Consider the following 24426-nt stretch of genomic DNA (forward strand, 5'->3'; position numbering starts at 1 on the left):
CTACACTTCAGAGGCATGATGAGCTTTTTTGGAGAGACATTTGACTGGTGATTATTTAAAGACTTCAACAAGCAATGTTTGGCATCCTGTTCTTCCCCAGAAATTAGTGGTGGTTACTGTGATCAGTAAATGAGAAGTGGAGGTCGTTACCATTTGTGCAACTTTCAGAACTGACTATAAACACTTAGCAGCTTGGAGCTTGATTTTCAAAATGTGGAGGTGTACAGTGAGGAAAAATTTAATCTCTTTTCTTCAGGATTAGCAGTCTTATGAAGAGTGAAAACCTGGAGCTATTTCTACATGTAACTATAAGGTAATTTTTACATGAGACACATATTTGTGTTTTAGAGCTTGCATATTTTGTGTTTACTCAGTTTAGTAAAAAATTCTTCCCACACCCAAAAAACAAGAAAAAAAAGGCTGCTACTTGTGTACTTGTATCTTATTTTCCTGAGTTTCTGGACCTGTGTATGATTTAGTATAGGATTTGGTTACAGCATTGAAAACATGTTATTTTCAATCACAGTCTCAAGTAGAGGCTGGGCAGAGAGCAGATTGAGAGTTCTGCTGATGAGAAGGATTTGTTGATTGATGAGAAGCTCAACATGACCTGGCAATGTGCGCTCACAGCCCAGAGACCCAGCCTCATCCTGGGCTGCATCCAAAGCAGCCTGGGCAGAAGGGCAAGGGAGGGGATTCTGTCCCTCTGCTTGGCTCTCATGAGACCCCACCCAGAGTGCTGCATCCAGCTCTGGGTTCCCCAGCACAGGAAAGACATGGTCCTGTTGGAACATGTCCAGCAGAGGAGGCCATGGAGAAGAACAGATGATGGGAGATCCTCTTCTATGAAGAGAGGCCAAGAGAGCTGGGGTTTTTCAGCCAGGAGATGAGATGTCTTCAGGGAGACAACAAAGCAGCTTTCTAGTACCTAAAGGGGCTACAAGAAAGCTGGAGAGCAACTTTTCATAAGGATAGGTAGTGATAGGAAAAGGGATAATGACTCAAAACAGTGAGGGCACATTCAGATTGGATATTAAGAAGAAATTAGAATAAATTCTTTACTTTGAGGGTGGTGAGGCACTGGCATAGGTTGCCCAGAGAAGTTGTGAATATCCTGTCCCTGAAAGTGTTCAAGGCCAGGTTGGATGGGGCCCTGAGAAATCTGATCCTCTACCTGTGGCAGTAGAGTAGGAACTAGATGAAATTTCAAGTCCCTTCCAACCCAAACAATTCTATGAATTTCCTCCATTTTCTTTCCTTCTTTCTTCTTCCTTTTTTTTTTTGTTTGTTTTTGTTTTGTTTTCACTAAAGAAAACAATGTCTTCAAGTTTGCTCAAACAATACAAGAATTGTCTTTTTTTTCAATCTTTAAAATTATGGAAAATAGGAGCAGAAAATACTTAGAGTCATTTCACTTGCACCAAATTTTGGGGTGTTCATGGCTTGTCAGATTAACAAGGGAAAGAAAACAGGGGAAGGAGTGTCCTTTCTTATTAGCAGGAAATGTGATATTGGGTTTTCTGAGCTGCTACATCTTCCTAGGTGACCAGAATCTGAATGAAGTTGTGGTCAAAGAGCAAAATTAAAACCTGACAATCCTTTTAAAACATGATGCATTTAGGTTTGTTGTAGTGCAGGGAGACAGGTCTCTGAAGTTACATCAGTAAGAGTCAGGGCCTCTTTCAAAAGCTTCAATGTCAACCTCTTGATATCATAGTTAAATGCCGTGGAAATAATTATCTCTAGGTGAAAATCTTGACAGAAACAGAAGGAAAAGTACACATAAACACTTTATTGAAGCACAAAGAAAGAAAAATGGTGTGATGAAACTGGCTCCTTAATGGTCCTGTAATATTGATGGCTGGGGAATAGAGTTTTCCAAAGGCGTTTAATAACCTGATGTTAACAGAAGGAGAGTTAGTCCAATAGGGAATGCTCAGAAAACTGTCCATGAATTACATGGAAACAGAGAGTGATTCAGGTTGGAAGGGACCTCTGAAGACCATCTATTCCAACCCTCTGCTCAGAGGGTGGCCACCTGATCCAGGCTACTTAGTTAGCCTTCCTCAGTCAAGTTCTTCGTATCTCCAGTGGTGGGATCCACAGCCTCTTTGGATAACATATTCCAATATTTCATCATGCTCATGCTGATTTTTTTTTGTTTTACTCCTGGGTTTAGTCAGGATCTGCTCTTGCTTGAACTTATGGGTTTTGCCTCTCATCCTTTCTTTGTGCACCTCTAAGAATGATCTCTCTGACCTTTCTCTAGACCTTGTCATTAGGTAACTTTAGACAGCAGCAAGATCCCATTTTTAGTTTTACTTGTCAGGCTGAACAAACCCAAGTGTCTCAGGCTGTCCTTCTGCACGAATGCCTACAACGAGGTTATTCAAAGTAAGCTACAAATATTAAGGCAAATCTCCTGCTGTGCCGAGTATCCAACTTGCTCTCTGAGGATAGGGACAGCTCTGCCAGCCCACTGTAATGCTGCAGCCCTGTGGAGCTCTGATGTGAATTACTGCCAATGGTAGATGACAGAAGAGATGTGCATTGCTTGGTTACGGGGGGAACATCTTTGTTCCATCTGACTGCTTCTTTTATTGCAAACCTTACTGGAGCATGGAACAAACCAGATTTCTGCTGTCTGCTCTTCTCTTCCTTAAAGTTTCATTAATTAGCTCATAAAAGCATCTACAGATCTCAGATGCATTTAATTTCACGATCCCAGCATGCTTTGGAGGATTAAGGGTTAAGCTATACTTGTTTTGGTACAGAGGTGAAAAGAGGAGTAGGAATGATGCAGGAAACAGGACAGGAGCATGTGCTTGGGAAAGATGAAGAGCTCACCCAGAGCACCATTATGCTGGGAAGAACCGAGGTGCTTTATTATACTTTCATGTATTTCAGAGGTTCTCATATGCATTCCTATTTTGTGCTTTTCTGTATAAAATTGCTTACAATTTAGATTAGTTTCATTAAATGTAAGGGATTTTTAAGCATATTTTAAGGGAATCTTTTTTTAATCAAAATTCTGCTTTTGAGACACTAACAGTGTTTAAATGTGAAAAAAATCCACAAACATTTAAACAAAACCAATATTTTATGAACTTCTGTAATGTCAGAATAGGGCTGCACCAATTATATTTCCACAGGCGTAAAAATCTAGAGGAGGAATAGGTCACAAAGCTTTTCAAATCATAAAAATGTGATCACAGAATCCTACAATGGTTTGGGTTAAAAGGGACTTAAAAATTCAGCCATTCATGTGCTAATTTATTCCAGTGGTTATTCATTTTAATAGCTATTAAAGTATGTGCATTATTTCCCACGTGGACTTTTCTGTCTTTCAATTCCTAATCTCTTCTTTTCATGCCTTCTTAAATGAAGGTCATTAAGTACCTAATATTTTGTCCCATGAAAAAGGCCCTACATTGCAACTTCCCTATTTTCTCTTTGCCAAACTAAAAGCCTTTATAAGAATTTCTTCCACTCCCCAGCTGTCTTTCTTAGGGGCTGTTTTGGCTTTTGCCCCAGTGTTCCACCATCATTTTTGGACAACAGAATTTCTTTCAATGTTTTCATACCAGTTTCCTCATTACCCAAAACCACATTTTAAGTTTGCATTTTACTCCTTTTTCTGTTCAGTCTAAGCACACCAAACCCACATGAATTACCCAGCCATTTTTTACTGCAAAGTCACTCTTTTCAAGCATCAACAGAAATGGCTTTTGGTTTTATTTCTTCATATATATATATATAATCTCATATTTGTTGGCTATATTCAGACAAATTTCATTTAACGAGGTCTAACTTAGTAAATTAACCACATCATAAAACAGGGCTTATGTCCCCTAATTTATGTTACCTTTTCTAAAAGTCTTTGTTCTAGCCTACATTTAGTCCTTAAGAGGCTTAGCTTTCAAAGGCATTGATGAAAATGCTGGAAAATATGTGAGTTTGGACTTATCCATGTGAAACCTCACTGAAAATATCTTTATTCACAAATCATTTTATGCTTTTAAATAGCATTTTAAAATACAAACCATTTCCTCGTTACTTAATACGGGCTTTACTGATACTGAACGATGCATAGGCTGTTCATTTAGAAAGTCAGATACACTTACACCTAAAGAGTATTTTTAATTGGTCCTCTTTTTACAGTCAGGACTGAGGCTGTTTTTGAGAGGGCATATTTTCAATAAAATCATGTCAATGGTATTACATTCTCAGCTCTTTCCTTTTTTAAAAATTACTTTTATTGCACTGATATTAGACTGACTACTTGGTGCTTACCCAGGCATATTTTCTGTCCATCTGGATCACAATTCTTTCAGCCTGTTGGATTTTCTCTGCTGTTCAAGGTGCACAAAGGAGGAAAATTTATAAAACAGATGTATCCTCATCTGTCACTTCAAGGGCTCTTAGACATTGATTCATCATGTCTCTTTATATATAATCTTCTATTCCCAATTAATAATGTTTAGTTTCTGCTTTGTTTTTAGTGTGCACTCTACTAATTACAGACAGGTATCTCATCCCTTCCATGTAAGAAAAGTGAATTATCCTATTTATTTCCGAAAGCTGAATAGAAGTATTTTGTGAATAGTTCCCTATGTTCTGCAACACTATTAAGAATTTTCTTATCTTCACCCAATGATGTATCTACACCATTGCTCAGAGCTTTTTTCCCCTGATGGAATCAGAAATAACTTTTAATTGAATCGTAGAATCATTAAGGATTTTGCAAAAGACCTCTAAGATCATCAAATCCAATTTTTAACCCAGCACTGCCATGTTCACCATTAAAACATATCCACAAGTACTACATCCACACACCTTTTAAACACTTCCCAGGAAATGTTCTTTTGAGTCTGTCTTGCCCTTTCTAGAGCCTTCTCTTTCACTGCTAGAAACTGAATTTTAGGGTCTACAATGGCAGAGCAGCCAGCTGGAGGATTCGTGTGTTATCTGAAGGCTTGGCCAACTTTTCAGCCACATGCATGAGAACTGTGGGTGCAAAGGATGGGCTCCAACTCTGTGGCTGTGATCTCAGTGTTAACAGAGAGTTCATGGTGGAATTTGCTTGCATTGTAGCATCAGAAGTGCCATTTTGGTAGCATTTTTTCATATTGTGAAGGTGCATGGCATTGTTCTGTTTTCTTCCTCTGGAGGCAAGTTCTGCTGTAGTTTATGCTTCAATGGCTACATGGGGGAAAAAACCTCCAAAAACCAACAAATGGTATGTAAGGGCAGAGGCAAAATTATTTCTTCAGCTGAACCCATAAAACCTTCACAACAGACTCCCGATTCTCTGTCTTGAGTTATCTGAGTGGTAAATTCTGCCCAAAGGCTGGCATGAAAAAATGTGTAGTTAAGAAAAAATCGTATTTTTCATCTGAAAGCCAAAGGTAACTGAATTTTCACCAGAGCTTCCAAGGAGTGCAATAGTAATTATATTTTAAGCACTCAACATTTACCTAGATGTCTGGGATGCTGATCAGTGATACCAAATAATGGCACCAGCGGAGGAGTTCATGGTGGAGATGGTGCCCTGTCTTAGGGGCATGCAGCCCAGAAGGGGATGTCCGTGTGTAAGCAAAAACAGAATTCAGTCAATGCTGACTAACAGGGAGAAGCTAAATAGCTGTCTGTGGGCCCTCTCTGTTTGGGACAGTGTCCCAGGGCTTAGCTTAGCCCTTAGCTATCTGCCTGATGTGTGCGATTACTTAATCCACAGGTGTAAAGTCTGTGTTGCAATTACTGTCCTTTAAAGGGAATATGCTTGTGGAAGTGCTAAAATGTGTTTCAGATTTTCAGGAGGACTAAGAGGCTGATGACTGTCCTATTTTGGGTACAGAGAGAGGACAATTTTGAAGAAACAAATGTCACCTTGATTCATATTGAAAATTAGAGCTGTCTGAAAACAAGATCATAGAGAATCAGTTTGTTCTGTTTCAATTTTGACATTTTTTAGAGGCCTAAAATTAGTGCTGGATGTGGCAGACAATATTTAGGGGTTTACTTAGTTGTTCACTGCTAAGTTCCTTGAAAAGACTGGGCCAGATGGTGTCCCTGGGGGTGAGATGGAGGGAGCTCCTGCAGGGTCTGGGGAAGAGAAAGTGCTAAAAGCTAGAAGAAGCTTCTAGGTCTGAGAGGTGAAAGGATCACAGGAAGAAGAAGGGAACCTGCAGCTCATTTCTGGCTGCAAGACTTTCTGAGAGGACAAGACAGAATAGGAGTGCAGATGTGGGGTCTGCTGCTCCTTAGAGAGTCTCTGAGTTAAAAGCAGCAATGGCTGGAAGTGTGGAGCCTCTCGTCCCATGGAGCCATGATTTGCCAGAAGAAAATTGTGTATAATCCCTGCATCTCTCTCTGATTTAAAATAATCACTTTGGAGTCATATATGCTAGTAAACAATGTTTAGCAGTATTCCCAAACAGGAATATTTTTGCCCTTGCTGTTAAATTGTTCGCAGGTTCTCTGGCACATTTTGTCCCAGCTCTGTGTGATTTGGAAGCCTGCTCAGGTAGAAGACCAGTCCCAGGAGCCAGGTTAAACTTTGGGACAGTGGGACCGTTAGGCAGGACAGACAGGGGGCACTCCAAGTTGCCTCAGGTCACGGGAATCATCTTGGAAACATCTGAGTTACTAATTATGAATGTGGCCTTTGAGGTCTCTCTAATTAAAAATGTCAAGTTTCTAATAAAATCTCCATTTTCTGAGTCCTGGAATCTTTCACACCCAGTCCACAGCTCTAACCAGCCCGGGGTCCTGTGTCACTGGGGTTATGCCATCCCTGGCAGTGTTAGCACTTCAGAAAGCAGAGCTGATTGGGGTGAGGCAGAGGATACCCCTGTTTCATTAGAACATCAAGAAGTGCAAAACGTGAGCATGGGGTAGAAAGGTTGGTTTTTTTAAAGTACCTTTTTCCCTAGCAATCTGAATGTCAGAGCACCAGGACAAATGCTCAATTTGAGATCTCCATGCAGCTCAGTGCTGCTGTGTGCTGAGCTACTTGTTGGCACCATCCAGTCTTTCTAGCTCCTGCGCTGGCAGCCTGCCAGGAGCTTGAGGGTCACCCCAATTTGCCCATTTGTTGCTGATTGAATGCCACATAATTTTCATGTACCAATTTTCATGAATCTACATAGATTCCTTTTTTTTTTAATTAATGCATTTTTTGCAGTTTTTAAAATATGCTATCAATCAGTTTCATGAACTGTGGGGACATAAAACCAGTTGAATGAAGCCAAGGGAACAAACGGCACTTTTTAACCTAAAATCCACCTTTCTTCCCAGTGCCAATGTGCTTTTGTGAGCAGTTGTTAGGAAATGAGCTGCATTCTGTATTTGTTCTTGTGCTTCTGTATAGAACAGACCTGCCATGGAATAACCCCTGTGGATGCTCATGCAGGCACACACCAATCCATTTTGCTTCTGGGAATTACTTTCTCCACTTCCAGAGCACTTTATCAGCAGAACTGTTTGTGATGCCTTTCCAGAGGCACAGCATCCCTTTGCTGGGCTAGAGAAGAATAGAAGCAGCAGAGCAAACAGATAACCCCCTTGTTTCCTGTAACAGGAGTTCATTTTTAGTGATGATGGCAAAGGAGACCAAAAAGTCAGAGAGGGAGATAGAAAGCTTGCATAAAATATATTGAGAGTTTGCCAGTTGATTCCTTTCCTTTCTGATGTATATGCAATTGAGGTTGATTTGTGTTTGCCAAGATAGTTGGGATTTGTATAGATACCTGGACTAAAATAGCTGAGGAACTATGCTGAATCTTCGTCATGCCATTCTAAAGCCCCAAATCTGGGATAATCTATTTTGGTTTGGGTTTTTTTTTCCTCTCTTGCAGTACCATTTGTATGTTAAGCCAGAGAAATCAAGACAAAATAAGCAAAAAGCAAATGATGAAAGATCAACTGTGGGACTTTATTTGTCACGTGTACTCCATTATACAACTATTTATTGATTTTAGGTAGGATACTTGTCATGTAATAGGAGAAACTGTTCACTGATGATGGTGCATCTGAGTATTCACAACAGGCACTCTTTCCATGTGTCAGAGGGGAAAAAAAATAACAAAGAAATGAGCACCTGTTCTACATATTTGTCCTTCATGCTAAGAGTAGAGGGAAGATGTTTTGGTAGGGTACATTTTGGTAGGATACATTTTGTTAAGACATGATGATTTTGCCAAAGTGCCAGGATAGTCCAGGTGAGTTTCTGAATCCTGGCAGCTCTGTTCTCCTGGTTGATACCTACAATCTCTATGCAACACCATTGCAAGGGTTTGTCTTTTGATATTAGGCAACATGATGAGCTCCCTCCCAGGCTGTTGGAACAACTGTAAGCATAATCATTGTCTTTTTTCTCCCTCGTGTGTTAGCATGAATTTGCAGAGGTGAAGTACCCCTTTGCAGGATTAGATCCATGAGCCTTTCGTCAGGTTCCATCTGGATTTACCAAGTGGACTGTAAAATTATTCTAATCCTAATAATGCTCAGTACAGGATATGCCTTAACATGGTAGGTTGTCTTTCAAGTGTAATTAAAGAGTCCTCAAATGTGGAAAATAATTTGAAGCATTATTTAGATTTCAGAAGTCATAACATTTATCACAAAGATAAAATAAGTCAATTGTTTAAATTAATATGGACTTTCCCAGTAAGATTACTTTTTAAAAAATTGATAGTTTTCCAAAACTATATTTTCTCAGCTGTCAATTTCTGTCCTTGGTGATTATATACCCCATAATGGCATTTTGCCTCCTGAGTACAATATTAAGGACTAATCTGAGTTTTGAAATGGCTTGTTCCTCTGTCATTTCTCTTTACAGCATATACCCTTAAATTTTGATGAACTGAATATAAGCTATGTCTTTTTTATAACTACTATTACATGAGAAGGAGGATTTTGATTTGGTTTGAAAGATTAAAAATAATTTCTGGCTACAACATCCAATCTAATGCCAGTTGGTGTTTCATGCCCACAGGAAGCTGTTAAATTTATTCACCAGGTGTAAAAGGGAAGGTAAAGAAAATCAATCATTTGAAGGGAGCACTGTGTTGAATTAATGCATATTAGGATCCCAAATGGATTTAATTCTTCCAAAAAAAAAGAAAAGAAAATAAACAAAAGAAAGAAAGAGGCCTGAGTTTCTGGCAGTTTAATTCAAAGAAAGACCTCGAAGTAACCCTGTGAATATTAACATGTTAAATTTTAACATACATTGATTTCATATATTTAATTGATTTTTCCCTAATTTTCTCTAAGTCTTCTTAAGTCATGAAGTCTGTAGTTTAAAACCAGACATTTGAAAATTAGCTGCAAACAAGCAGGATATTAAACTCCATTCTTCATCCTATATAATATGGGTATAGAAATATGTTACAGGTGTAATTATGATATGACTTTCAAATTTATGTCTCTTAGGTTTCTGAGAAAAGCCAAACACATACTTCAGCAATTGTACAAGAACATGCATATATAATTGAACAATTCATCTAGTCTTGTAGTCATTTGCATTTCATTTCCATCAAATGTCTGGGTAAACTTATTGTTATTAATATTTTTATAATTAATATATTTCATAGGAATATTTGCACAATAAATGCAGTGGTAATATTTACACCTCACCAGGCAAGAAAATAAGAAATAATATATGGTTATGCAAAATTCATACTGTAAATACTGTCAGTATAATGCTTATAAATCATATGCAGGCAGAGGGCATCTACTAACTCCCGTGTGATCATTAATTTGTGAAAACAGAAAAGAAATCATAAAATCATTTAACAGAGAACAAATCATATATTCACTACAAAATATTTTCCCTGCTTTGCTATTTGATCATACTCAGAAAGGCTTTATCTACTTGTCTCTTCTTTTTTATTAGGATGTAGGTAGTGTAGTCAAAATATACACATAGGATTTGCATTTTTCATCCTCCTAAAATTCTCTGTTAATTCAGTGGGAAAGAGTAGCCCAATGGAATTCTTACTGCGAAGTAAAGTAATTAAATCTACTGGTAGAAAGCAAAAAGATTTTTTCCCCCTCATAAATTTCTGTGCAGGCTAACTAATTCTTGCATGCCCAGAACTTTGATGATGCTTTCAGGGCCGTGGTTTTCATTGCTCTCTAGCACAATGCCAGGATATCCACAGGGTCATGCGTTGCCGGGGCACATCCCATCTATGAAGATATGAAGCTGACTACAGTCTCAACAGGGAGCCATAATCCAAACTGCCCTGTCCTTTTATGGTGTACTGTACACAAGGTTTTCTTTGTAAGGGTCATATTGTCTCCTTCAAAAGTGGCCCATTTTCATCACCTTAATGTGTTTTTATACCTTGTTGTTGAAGTCCTTGTTCGCTACTGGCACAAAGCAGTATGGATTGTCTGCTTTCAACATCTTCACCTCAGGATCATTTTGTTTGTATTGTTCTCATTCAAGTGTGATTATTCTGTCCCCAAATCGCATTTTAACAATGTATTCTCTGAGAAGTGGACCTGCAAAAGTTCCTTTTTTTTCTATCCCTACTCAGCAACAGTACTTTTATATTGTTTCCTTGTATGTCCCTCAGACTGACATATATTTCTGTCTGCTGTGCAATATTAACATTGAGAGGGCCGATTGTGTGGGTAAAAGGAGAAAAACAAGACTGGAAAAAAATCACTGCTTGTACTCTCCAGCTCTTGCAGAACTGTTTGCTTTGAAGGTGCTTAGGTGGCCTGCAGGATAAATGTTTATATACATAATTTTTTTAGTGTATATTCACAATACCTGCATGGAGCAGTGTTGAGCTGAGAAACTGAGTCACAGAAGCAGGTTCCATCCCAGGACACAAGGACAGAAAAAATTCTTACAACAAATGTCCCGAGTTCCCAGTTACTGCCATTTACTCCTGCTTTCCTTTTCCAAGATGCTCTGCTAAAATAGCAGTTGAGTTGCATGCACAAGCAAGAGAAAGCCATCAACTGCCCACTGCTGCTCTTAGCTTTTATCTTTGGCCTTTATTTTCCAAATGCTATGTTTACAGTTTTGGTGTTATCTGGCAGAAAGTTGGGCAGAGCACAGGAGTTTATAGGAGCACACCTATAAATTAAAGTGCTGAAAACTGCACATTCTGAGTTTTAACACGTACCACCTCTTTATTCAGTTGTTCAGCATTCTCAGATAAATCCCATTTTGTCATTTATGAAACCTTAACAAAATGTTCTTGTTGGATCTACATAGCGTGAGTTATTTCTGTAGGGTTTCAGTCAGAGATTCTGATACTGTAGTGATAATAAGTATTTAGATTTCAACTCCTTTCATTCTTCACTTCTTCAGTTAAAGGTCTTAACACTTTCCCACTCCTAATTAATCCTCAAGCTATAAGTAGTTCAAGAACAGAGCATCTAATCAGAGTCCTGGTTCTTGGGTCCCTTCAGACAGAATCCTCTCCAAAGGGTGGCTTGTCCTTAAGTGCCCAGCTGGGCTCAGATTGTGGAAGTTAGTTACCAGGTGTAAATGTGCTGGGATGGCAGACATTTCCCTGCTCATGGTGGTTACTGCTGGCCTGTAGATGAAGTGTCATTGCTATTCCCACCTTCAGAATGCCCAGACAGTGTGGGAATACACTGAGCATGACAATCCCCTCAAATAAAATTTGCCAAAAGGTAGCTAGGCATCCCCTCAAATAAAGATGGTAGGGAGAACCATCACCCTGGCTACCCAAGAGGGTGTCTGGTGAGTGCTGAATTAATTGCTCTGGCATCAGAGCCAAGACAGTAAATCTGCAGTTTCAGCAGTCTGGTGAACCATGCAAGGCTATGGATGATTCCTGCAGGGCTAAAAGAGAGTATTCTATATCCTAAAAAAGAATTATTTCTTCCTTTCTTTTCAGAGCAATACTTTGTTCTGATGCTGCTGTAATTCCATGTATTGTTTCTTGCTGGGAGGTACTTTCTTGGCACATTCACAAGTAATGGCAAAAAACTGCAGATGTAAATTTGCAAGAATGCTGGCACAGATCTAGCTTGAGTATCACCTGCTGTCCTTCTTTGGCTTGTCTGAATCCTAAACTGCTGTGCATGCTCAGGTTCCAGGAACAGCATAACCATGGATTTCAGTATGAGTAGGTTAAATTCTCTCGTGGTGTCATCTGAGCTAGTTCATTTGGAGCTTGTATCTCTACACTGCTCTGCCATCTGCATTGTAGTTAGTCATCCAGGCTTCAGATTTTCTTTCCTGAAAGAAAACTGTAGGAGGGGAAAACTTAATCTGAGAGTGTGTGCGTGCGTACTGATTCCTGTGCTAGCTCTTTGTCACAATCAGTGCAGGAGGCATCCTCAGGCGATGCCACTTATTTTTTCCAATCTACCATAAATGCAAGCCTGAATTTCCCTGTTTTCTCATGAAGACTGTTTTGTGGTTTTGTTTCCCTTTCCATGGACAGCCCCTTTCAGTTGTGTCACAGGATTCTCCAACACAGCAGCTCTGCTTTCTCCATCACGCACACTCTGCCTCTTGTGCTGTGCTCTCTGCAGCTACCAGGAAAGAGAGTGCAGCCAGGTGGGGGTCAGTCTCTTCTTCCATGTAACAAGTGATAGGGCAAGAGGAAATGGCCTCAAGTTGCATCAGGGGAAGTTAGAGTAAATGTTAGGAAAATTTTTTTTTGCTGAATATGGTCAGGCATTGGAACAGGCTGCCCTAGGAAGTGGTGGAATTACCATCTCTGGAAGTGTTCAAAAAATGCGTAGGCATGCTGCTTGGGGGTATGATTTGATGGTGGACTCAGCAGTGGTGGGTTAATGGTTCAACTCCATGATCTTAAAGGCCTTTTCCATCTGTATTCTGTGGATTTCACTGTAATGTCTGTAGATCTGTTGCTTTCTCCGTGTGTCAGTTCTTGCTGTAGGTAACGTGAAGGCCTATGCCAAGCTGACAGATTTTCATCACCATCCTCAGAGGAGTCAAGTGTATCATTCCTGTGCTGTACTTCTTCCCAAATCAGCCACCTACTCCTCCCACCACAGAGTGCACGCAGAGTTAAACTGCGAATCCAAGGAGGATCTTCATGGCTCCACCATTCTTTGCCATCCAAAGCTGTTAACTCATTTGCTTCCTGCATTAGGCTTACAAGGAATTGCCTGTGGGACCTTCTGTTTGTGTAAAAGATGTGTAAAAGATGCTTGTCTGGTTTGCTACTACATTTAAACTTTTAGCTAGTAGAAAATGTATCTTTAGTGGTTTTTTTTCCAGCTCATAGAGCTATTAAGTCCTTTATGATTTGTTTTGGATTTGAATATCAAGCTTCAGAAAAATTCAACTCATTTAAAAGGGAATAGCAAAAGCAAACACATGGTTCAATAGAAAACAAAAGTTGAGAAAAGAAAACAACAAAAAAATGCAAACTAGCTCTGGATTCTGAACCACCTCTCCAAGTTTCTCAGTTCTTTTAAGCAACTGAACTAACCTAAGCCATACAGAAAATAAACATTTTTATGAAATATCAGACTGTTCCTGTGATACCTGCTGACTTATTAATGGGTTGCCATATTATTCCAGGTTCACAGGGTGCTATAAAAGGCTTATCAAATCAAATCCAGACAGCCTCTCCAGAGGCTCTAGGGAAAGTGCCATCTGGTCGTCCTCCCTTTTAGCTGCTCTTCTTTATTACTGATAGGATCATTCATATTCTTAAGACTGTGAAGCCACCATTAGGAGAGATCAGCCTTCTTAACTAGCAAAGCAAGTTCTTGTCATTGCCCTTGATCAACTTAAATTGCTCTCTTGGGCATCTGTTCATTCAGACCTAGCTGAATTTCCTTTTAAATTCTCTTTTTTCAGTATTTTTTCAAACACAGTGCTCATTCAGAAGGAGGACTTGAGCTTTCACTCCGCACTTGTAGCAAAAGAGATGTCACTTGAGGAAGGAAAGTATTGTAACACAGAAAAATATTATTATAGCGATAGCACTTGTACAGTCCTTTGCATCTTCAAAGCCCTGTGCCAGCTAATTTCTTAATTAATTTAAGTATACACTTTTATTCATTTGTACTTATGAGGATTAATCTTAGGAATTGAAACTATTTAAAAACTGTTCTTACATTAAATTTCATGTGTGCAACATTGAAAGAAAATTAATTTCTCTATTGCCTTGGCACGGCAACTAAATTAATTTACATTGTCACTGATGTTTATTTTGCAGAGTGGGATGTATGTAAGTTACAGCAATGGAATCTGTCTGACTCAATGTGTACTATTTTACCATATATTTCTAAAAGGATACATTCTCATTGGATTCAGACCACAGACAATGGAGTAGTTAGTGAAACTTGTAAATCCTCTGTGATCTCAGCTGGAATTAAAAGTTTGATAGATTTCTGTACTCGAAAGGAATGATGATTCTATTTCACCTACTACCCTTCGGAGTGTATAGGCAGGGAAATTCCCTGTAACTGGGGTTTGCCTTTTTCAAGTGTAATAAAAGACCTCTACAATTATGCTCAGCTGACTTTAATTAGAAGAAATGCAGATCTCAGAATTAGCTAAACTCATACAGATTTCATGGTAACGCTTAGCCGGATTAGGGAGGGAGAGCTAAATTCGTGCCTTTGCTGGGAGGAAGGTGGGAAGTGACTTGCAGCCCTTGATACTCTTTGTCCTGTATGGGGGCCCGGATAAGCTGGGCTGTTGTAAAGTGATGTAGACTGAGGCAGAGCAATGGGTTGAGCCTGCTGTGAAAGAAAAAACACCTGTAAGAAACAAAGTGTTTTTTCGCCCCCGAGTTGTTGGAAAGCTTGGGCTTCTTGTCATTACTGCTCTTCTGGATGATATTATCTGATAAATGCCCAGTCCTTTTTTATATCCTGCTAGGTTCTTTGCTTCAGAGATACTCTCTAACAGTGCCATGAAAAGGCTATCAGGTGAAAGAGTGTAAATCCAGGGTGAAAATGTATCCAGTGTAAGCCTGACAAAAAAAATTAGTAAAAAAATTGAAGATTGCTAAATGCAGGACACTGAATAAATACCTCTTTAGTTTTAAGGATGTCATTTTAGGCCACATTGCAAAGATTATTACCCAGAGTACTGGTCATCCATACCATCTGGTGTGGTCAGGGAATTATCTATTGGTGCACATTTTTTCTCCTGGAACTCTAGGTCCACGCTGTGGAGATCCTGGAGATCTAATTTTGCTTCATTGAGGTGCAAGTGACCAGTACTAGCTAATTTGTGATATGGATAGTATCTACCTGTAGTTGTTTTTAATTTGAAGTTACCTTTGCTTCTTCTGCTCTTGTTATTCCAGCTGAGTGCCCTGACTTTTCCCCAGTGATCTGTGTGCTCACTTTAGACAGCAAATGGGGTATCCATGGTATGTAGTCAATATAGTCCATGTGATTATGGAAGAAAGAAGTAATGTTTTGGTAGCAAATGGTAACACTACTGTATTCTGGTTTTTTGGGTTTTTTTCATTTTTAGATCAGTTCTATTTTTCAGCTTGAAGCGAAGAACATCAGAGTCAATACCAAATGTGTTTGTTACAAATGCCTTAAAAATACACACTCTATATATATATATGTAGGTATACAGAAATCTGGCAGCCATATGGGATTTTCACACACCTGTCAGTGGAGTGAATATGTTTGAATGTGAAATCTCACATTCTGCACTAGAATGTAATAACAGAGCCCCAAGGACATGGGGCTCATGGACATATGCTCATGTGTTGAGAGTATCAAATCACCTCGAAGGTAGCACTTTTACAGAACACCCCATTGTTCACATGACTACTATGGCAGTATCAGCTTTATTACCCATGGAAAGGTAACATGGAAGCCAGGAAAACTAATTAAAAATTTCAAGTGTGAAGCAGGGTAGCAATTTCTCTTGGAATGGTGGATCTTATGTAATGCCGCAGACTCTGGTTTATGTATGCCACCTACACACAGCTATGAAATACTGCTGTGGCTTACATTAGTGAAATATTGGTCACTTTTACAAACATTTGCTTCAGTAAGTAGGAGCTGAATTTTAGCATGAGTGCTATGTTGGTCAAGGACATTCAACCATGCATTGCGTGTATCTTATTCATGTGGCAGCCAATTGTTATAAGGCAGTGTCATGTTTACACAGATCCTTAGGAAGCCTCTTAGAGGCGAAACAAAGAGGAAAATAGGGCATTCTGGCACATATGGTTTGTAACTGTTTCTTATTAAAAATAGGTCAGAAAACCCTAATTAGTGCACAAGACAACAATCTGTTGTAATCAGGCCATTTTAGGGAACCTCCATGATGTGCACGTGAAATATGTAAGCCCCTGAGAATAGAATTTGGCTCTAAAAGACAAATCCAGTAGCACAAACTCTTTTTTTTTTCCTGCTTCTTAATGAGCCTGCATTTATCATTTGGAATATTTTCTGCCCATATTGGATTATTCTTGGTCAGCATCACTGGAGAATCCAGAAATTGGATCTCAGTTGTCCTTGCCTCTGAGAAAGACAGAGACTTCAAAATCATTACTCTGATTAAATCCTGATATGTCTCCCCTACATTATGCCACCCAACTCTAGAGAGTTTTTCTTTCATACAGCCTTCTGTAGTAAGAGCCAGCAGCACATGCAGAAATACTGCTCATGCCTCTGGCCTGGAGTGATTTTTTTTCTCAGATAGTTAAAGGTGCTGAACACAAAGAGACAAATGAGGAATGGGGTGGAACAAGCAGCTGAGAACAGGAGGAATGGGATATATATATACATATAGGACTAGCTTTTGCTATGCATGAAATGCAACACCCTGTTCCCACATTGTGACGCACATCAGTCGCTCCAGATGGTGAGAAGGGTTGGGTTTCTGCCTGGGGCTGCCGGCACAGGCTTCATTTGCATTCCTCAGCCCAGTTGTTGGTGGAAAAGCATCCACACAATGCACAACTGCTCACACAACTGTGCTCACCTTCCCAAGGACTACATTTCTTCATGGCACCAAAAACTGGGGGAGTTTTACAGGCATGGGAAATGAAAGTGTTAAAAATTGAGCCGACAATATGCCAAGTAAAACCAATTGAGAATTTATTAATTACAGTGGGCAAAGCAATAAGCAAATCAGCGCTGGGCAACAGGGGAGTCTCCGCTCCGCCACTGTCACACTCTCCTGATTTTCCGTGGAGTTCTTATACGGTCCTTCTTCCAGGTTGATGTGTAGTACTCTGCGTATTCTTCTTTTGTGTTTAGGTGGTCATAGTCCACCTCCCGGGGTCTGAAGATGAAGGTTGGTAATTTTCCTTTGTCTGATTCCTGGACTTTTTAGGCTCAATCTGCTGAGTTCCTGGAATCCTAGGTTTACTGAGCGGATAAGCTGATACTGTGTTATCAATCATAGCAAACCCCCCACTCATATTAACAGTTTACTAAACAGATAAACAAATGTTTGTGAAACCTATTGTCCTTTTGGTTTCACCTTCCTTATCCTTTAAAGTCTGGAAATTTACTTAAACAAACTAGAGGTGCAACAGTCTTACTGGAATAGTTTTGTCAGTTTTGATGAACAAACTTAAAGTTTTAACCCATTACAAAAGGAGCGGGATCAAATGTTCGGGTCCCAAATGGAACCCTCTGAGAATCATCACCAGTGATGTAGAAATAAAAAATCCTCTTGAATAAAGTGCTCATTCCCACTCTATCCTCAAACAAATAGCCTTGAGTTTGTGTAAAACACATACAAAATTCCTGGAGCTCAACTCTGAAAGAGCAACTTCTGCTCCCTCATCAAAAAATTGCCCTACAAATGCCTCTCCAGTGGCTGATCCCTGGCTGTGTTTTACCATTACCATAACCTGCTTTGCTTGTTAGGGGCTGATTCTGAGTGTTAATTTGTGGCATGTGCAACAATTATGATTTTTATTGCTGTAATTAATCCCATTTGAAAATGTTTAGTTTAATTGATTGGATTAATGGTAATTAGGTGTTTGGTTCTATTATTTTTGTATCTATATATTGACTTTTAAAGCTATGCAAGCATATGAGAAAAAGAAAGTGTTAGAGAAGTGAAGAGCATTACAAACACATCCTTATAATTTAGAGGATGATCTTAAAACCTTTCAGCATTTTTAGGAGGATTTTAAAATGGGCACAGAATTTTACCTAACAAGTATACTGCTTTTAACAGTCATTCTGCCTGGAGTAATGCTTTTAGGTTCTCCGTGCTGATGTCCCTGGAATTTGCCTGAATAATTTCCATTCATGATAGTAGAAGTAACAAACCCTGTGTTAGTCGCTAAATGAGAACTGTGTCTTTAAGAAGGGAAGATTTTTATGAAGATTTAGGAAAAAAAACCCGTGAAAATTGTTACCTAGAGGATACTGAAGGTACATTTACTACTGCATTAAGAAATGTTTAAGAGCAGAATTTGTGTTGGTAGATGGTTTCTTCTCTGAGATTTGCCTCTCCCCCAAGTGCAGTTGCTCATTCCACCTTAACAAGGTGCAGTGATTGACAGGTAGAGATGTTGCACAGAGCAGAAGGTGGGAGTGTGCTCTATTGGTTTGTGCTTGTACATCCTGAGCACCAATTACTGTCACTGCTGCCAGCACTGATGTGTTTATCAGGATGAGTTATAGCAGAATATATGTACACAGGCAGTGTGTATGCTGGATGACCACCCCCTGTGATGTAAAATATGAGAGTCTGGGAGCTACCGTTTTATAATTCATCAGGTTCAGCAGCTGAATGTTGTTGGTTGGCATAGTTATAAAGGCAAGTGTGAACCGAACAGCAGACAGGAGCATCTTGCATTGAGAGTCCTGCAAAGCTGCATTTGGTGACTGGGCTCTGCTTTTGTTCAAGTGAATTTGGTCCTCGGTGAGTGATGGGGGTTCTGTCGAGCTAAAGCTGTTATTATATAAGCTGGGGAAACCTGCCTGCTAGTTTAATGTGTATTTTGCTGCTGGAAGTCCTTGTCTGTGGTTGTTTTTAGATTTTGCAATATTTTCAGTTGTGTACGTTACTGGCACAAAATGAGATGAAAAGAAAAATGCAATGATGAATTATTCACCATCGTGCTGCGAGGATCTCTTTCCTAGCTAAAGTTACTTTTCTTTAGTGAGTGTGTTGGGGGTTCAAAGAAGCTACAAACCAGCAAATCTACCTGTCATTAAATTGCTTTTATTAGCACTTAAAGAGAGTGATGGCTGTGGCTTTTGTAACAAGAGGAAGGAAAAGAATAAGCAAATATCAGAAACATTTACAAATGCTTTGCTTTTTGTACATGTGGCTTTTCAGATGCAGCATTAAATCTTTTATGTGCAGTGAGGGGCTGCAAAGAATTTGAATTGTAGAGCTTTTTAATTAGATACTCAGTAAATCGGTAGCTTCTTTCTGGTTTTGTGGTAATATGCTTAGTATCACATTAAAATGAATGATTCCCCATCTTGCATAACAACAGTGCTGAAATATGTGTAAGATGAAAGGCAAAGGGAGACTTTGAAACAAACTGTAGGAACATGCTATAGCACAGCTATGCAGAGAAAGGTATATTTCCTGTAGCGTCTGCGTGACTTTTTGAATTTCACCAGCTTTAGATTCTTTGCTCTAATTATCACTAGCTTCTTTTTGACCTCTGTATCTTTTCAAGCAAGCTCCGTTAATATGTCGACATTATCGTGCCAGTAACCTTTAAAAATCAGTAAGCCTGCGATTTTTTTGTTGTTGTTTTAATCAGAAAGGAATTGAAAAGCAGAATTTATGGAACTGAAATATTAAGGTTGCTATATATTACCTCTATGTCTCCCTAGGAGAGGGAAGTGGTCACGAGTAACAATTTTACTTTTTCTTTTATCAGCAGTAGTATTATAGTCATTGCTTTTGTTTGATTGTACCCGGTTTGGGGTTGTTTTTCCATTCTCTGTGGGTTGGAGAAGCAAGTTTATTCTATCTAAGTATCAAGAGAGCTTGGCAGAACGGCACCTGTTGTCTTATTGCTGTATTATTAATTCATGGAGGGAGACACTCTCTTCCAGAGACCTCTCACCTGGTATCACTCCAAATTGTTTACTCTGTAGCGATTTAGACTTGTATCATGCCTTCTCACTTAGAAATAATTCACTTAATGAGTTATCTGTGAAGCATCAAAGCTGCAGGACTGACCTCGGTTTAATTAATAAGGTATCTCATTTTAATATCAATTTTTATTTAAAGATAAAAGCTATTGGCAAAGTGGCCTTTCCCACTGACTTCCTTTGCTTAGCAGATTTGCACTTACTCTTTATAAATCATAAATTTGAAAAGAGCAGAATTTTTTTGTAACAATTATTTCCTGGCAGCCTAACAGACTAGAGCCTATTTCTAGGAAAGAGTATATACCTTTGTCAGCATTACTTTATTTAAGAGTATTGCACTGCTTCTTAAGCATTCAGATCTATTTTCAGTGACCCCTGTGCCAGCAAATGGGTTTCTTGAAGTGTGAGCTTCTGGCTTTGCAAGTTCTCCTCCTTTCAGAAATCTGTGATACTGCATCCATCTGTCTAGGCATTTATATTGCATGCATCACAATGGTGTAATCTCAGCAATATGAACATTAACCATGTAAATGTATGTACTGTAACTTAGGAAGTATAAATTAGGACAGGAAAAGCAACCCTAAAAGGAGAAAGTTATGATATGGGCATATGGGCTCTTGTGGGAACCAGAGATGCAGACTTGCTATTTGTTATTACACAATAAATAAAGCTGACAACTAGTTCAGTCTCCAGGCAGTGGTATGGAGGCTTGGGCACAGATGAGACCAGCTTTTCAAAGTTCACTCCAAATAAGACTAAGGAAAAGAGCCAGAGGCTGTGGCAAAAATCCATTTTATCCTGGGTGCATGCCTACTGCTCCTTTGTGGTCCTGGGAGGGATGCTGAAGGAAAAACAACAGAGACTAGGAATTGTATTTCACATCTCGATCTGGAGGATACAAATGTTTTATCTGGGTATTAGTTTGGTGCTATGATCCATGCCTCCCACCTGGCAGTGAGCAACAGCAGTGCTCTCCATGGAGTGCTGTGTCTTAAATGCCCTTAGGGCTGGTCCAGGGAGCATCCATCCCTGTTGTTGGTGCTACATCCTGCTGGAAACACTCTGCACCACACCTCCAAGAGTGTGTTGGCTTCCTGACCGTAGCAGAAATCTGCTCGCCAAGAGAAATCTTGCTCTGTTTTTGCCTTTTGGTTGCAGATGAAACCAGCCCACATTATCTTTTGTATAAAATATAGATGCCCAGGAAAAATATCTTAGATAAAAATCCTGGGCTCAGGAATTGATCTTTTTTATCTTTTTCCTTTAGTCTGAAACACCTCCTGTTTACCGACCTTCAGGTTTATTGTGAAGTCCCATGGCAGCTTCTGGTCAACATTTTTGACAAAATGGTTTATTGGATGAGCCAGCATTAGTTTTTGGACAGTTATTTTTTGTTTTGCTGTAAATACAGCTAATGTCTGACTGTGTATTTGTGTGACTGTGCTCTTTGTGTAAAAAGTGATTGGATATGGCAGCAGGGGTGTGTAAACTCACACATTTGTATGCACTTCTGATACACTTCTGTTTTTCTCTTTAAAGCACACAGTACACAAACCATGCTTTCAAACAGAGCAAGACATTTATAATATTGAGTCTTGAGCACAGAAATATCTAATGCATAAAATTGAAAGCTGTTACCTATATATTAACTCTCTTTTTATTGAAGAAGCTGATAAAGTGACACCGTGCTATTTTTAAAAATTCTCAGGTTTGAATTCAGTATTCAAGACGGGTGTGAAACAAAGCTGTACAGACACTGGCAATGATAATGATGGGCTTCAGGGAAAGGGCCTTCACTGGAAAAATGGGTGAAATTATAGGTTAGCCATGTAGTATCCTCAGTGTTGGGAATAGCCAATGCAACTTTATGGAAGGGAAGAGATAGAACATAGTAAAGGATGACAGTGTGTCAGTGGAAAGCGGTAGAGGTTTTTGTACATCCAGAAAACTAGGGAGAGAAACTCCATTTTAGAGGACTATCAAACACTCAGTGCATTACAGGAATAAATTTGGCAGCTGGAGCAGAGAGAGAGCTTGTTCATAAACACAGCATGCCCTTTGATGTTGGTCTGCTCTTTGTGCTGTGAGGGAAATACATGTAAAGGTCTAATCCTGCAGAAGAGATTTTGGTTAGGTGTTATATGATTTTACAAGCAGGAGGGGATATTCAAGTTATAAAATCCATGAAAAGCTCACTTGTAAGCAAAATACATCTCACAAATGCTCAATTCAGTTTGTTTGTGGATTCAAGCACTTGCTTTGTTTGGTGGCTCCTAGTGTCTTTACATTTGGATGCATTATGCTATTATTTTTAAAAAGAGGGGAAAGAAAAGAGCTATTATTAGTAGTAGTATTCTTTGCTGGGGGAAAAAGTAAAATAAAATAAAAGAACCTTCCTTGCTACCAGATGGACAAACAGGTCTCTCAGTCATTGAAACATCACAGGTGAAAAGGGTGTGTTCCAGGATAGCAGAGATGGTTTTGGACAATTCAGCACCAGAAATGAAGAGGAGCCAGATGACACTGAAATAAACTTATCCAAAGTGTCTGTTTCCTGAATGGCATTTAATGTAGTCTAGATGACCAAAAACGTGAAAAGTGTTCATCTAGATTCCTTTCCAAGCTCATGTCAGCTTTCTGTGGAATTTTTCCATGTTTTCAGGGGGCATGCATGGTCAGAAGGGTGCTGGTTCCTAGAGCTGTCTCCCCATTACAATGGAGAAGCTGCCCATAAACAGAGGTGTAGGATGTAACACATATCTGGGATCATATCTGGTAAAGGCCCTACAGCTTTGGGTCCTGCAGGCAGGACTTGGATATATATCCCAAGAAAGCTGCACTGGAAGTCCCTGTGCATTCCTCTAGGTGAACACTTTTCATCTTTTTACATCTTGACCATGTGCAGAAGAGAAAAAAGAAATCTGACGAGACTCTCTTACGAAAGTGGCCCCAGATGAAAGTGGCTGCCTGGGATCTCCTCAGATTTCAGGCTGAGAGCTCTGAGAAATACCTGCAGCTTCTCTGGTCCTCAGTTCTTTGTCCTGCCTGGAATAGCTGAAGATGGAGAACATTTGTCATCCCACTTGCAGTAAGCCAACAGGAGTGATGCTCCTCTGCAGCAGATTCATCTGTTGCCTGAACAGCAGTGGTGTACTCCCTTCTGTCCTGTGCAAAGTTCTAATTAGGGGTTGGTGGCCTAAAGCTTAATAATGAATACAAATTTTATTTTGTACTACAGGGAAATGCTTATGGCATCAACAGCTTTCTACTTGGGAATTCCCAATGTGCTCACTTAAAAGTCAGCCTGATAAAACTGCAGATAGAGTTCCAGAATGCTTTTGTAGTGTTAGCAGAAATCTCCTATTATTTTAGCCAGGCAGCAGAGTAATCTGGATTGACAAGAGTTTTTTAAATCCTGAGAGTTAATGTCATCGTTACATCACAGTGGTCAGTGTGTTGTGTTTGAAGAACCTGCAAAGTGGTGGAGTGAGACATGGGCTGTCCCTTCTGATCCATTTGTGTTCCCCTGAGGAGATGTGTCCCGTTCCGGAGACAGCCAAGCCCACCACTCTGCAAGCATGATTTGCACTACTGTTTGTGCTAGATTCTAAGGAAAGGAATTAGTGCAGTGGCATTTGAGCTAAGCAAATGCTAATTTAAGAACCCACTATTATCCCTTTTGTGTGTTGTGGTAATAACCTTTAACATTATAAAATAATAAAGAACTGATTTAACTGTGTTGTGTGCGGCCACATGCTGAAACTGAACGGGTGAGCGAGCCAGGCAGGCTAAGCTATGCACCTTGTTGTGGCGAGTTTTTGTTTTGGTTTTTTTTTCCCTTATATTGCTAATTATTTCTATATTTTAAGGAAATTGTACTCTCAGAAGCATTTCTTGCTGCGTTGAGTACTGTGTTCCCCAAGTAGGAAAAAATATCCACAGCAGCTAGTAATACTAGTGGTATCTAAGTAATTAAATATTACTCACAAAAGAAAATCTCTACTTTCTTTCACAAAATCTACCTACAAGTTTTAAGAAGGTATAAACATAAATACAGTATTACAGTACTTTTTCATGTAAATAGTATTTTATTCTTTCTGTATTTATTTACAGTACTGTTAATCTCAGTTTGTTTATAGGAGTAGATCTTTGACCCTTACTGTCAAAATGTTCCGTGTGAATTTAATATTTCAGATAGAGAAGTGATAATAGGCAAAACCATTATCTGCTCTCAGTATTCCATGGACTATCCTTGCCCTTCTCAGTTAGGTGTTTCTGTAGACATTCCATAGAAAAATGACAGTGCACACTGGCTGCTGCTGGCTTTGGGTTGGGCTGTCGTCCAGAAATGTAAAATAAAATTATTAGGTCTTAGGT

The 24426-nt window shown here is 39.4% G+C and overlaps 1 protein-coding gene across 41 annotated transcripts in view; it reads left to right on the forward strand.

Moving 5' to 3' along the window:
- Nucleotides 1-24426, forward strand: part of DLG2 (discs large MAGUK scaffold protein 2) — a 993421-nt gene that overhangs the window by 864943 nt on the left and 104052 nt on the right. The window contains exon 1 of one of the 41 annotated variants that reach the window (XM_074535080.1): nucleotides 18492-18853. The exons of the other annotated variants lie outside the window; for them this stretch is intronic. The gene's annotated coding sequence lies outside the window, so the exon portion shown is untranslated. Of the gene's footprint in view, nucleotides 1-18491; nucleotides 18854-24426 lie in introns of those variants that run through there. 41 annotated transcript variants of the gene reach the window in all.

Source organism: Zonotrichia albicollis, chromosome 2 (assembly GCF_047830755.1).
Source record: "Zonotrichia albicollis isolate bZonAlb1 chromosome 2, bZonAlb1.hap1, whole genome shotgun sequence".
NCBI lineage: Eukaryota > Metazoa > Chordata > Aves > Passeriformes > Passerellidae > Zonotrichia > Zonotrichia albicollis.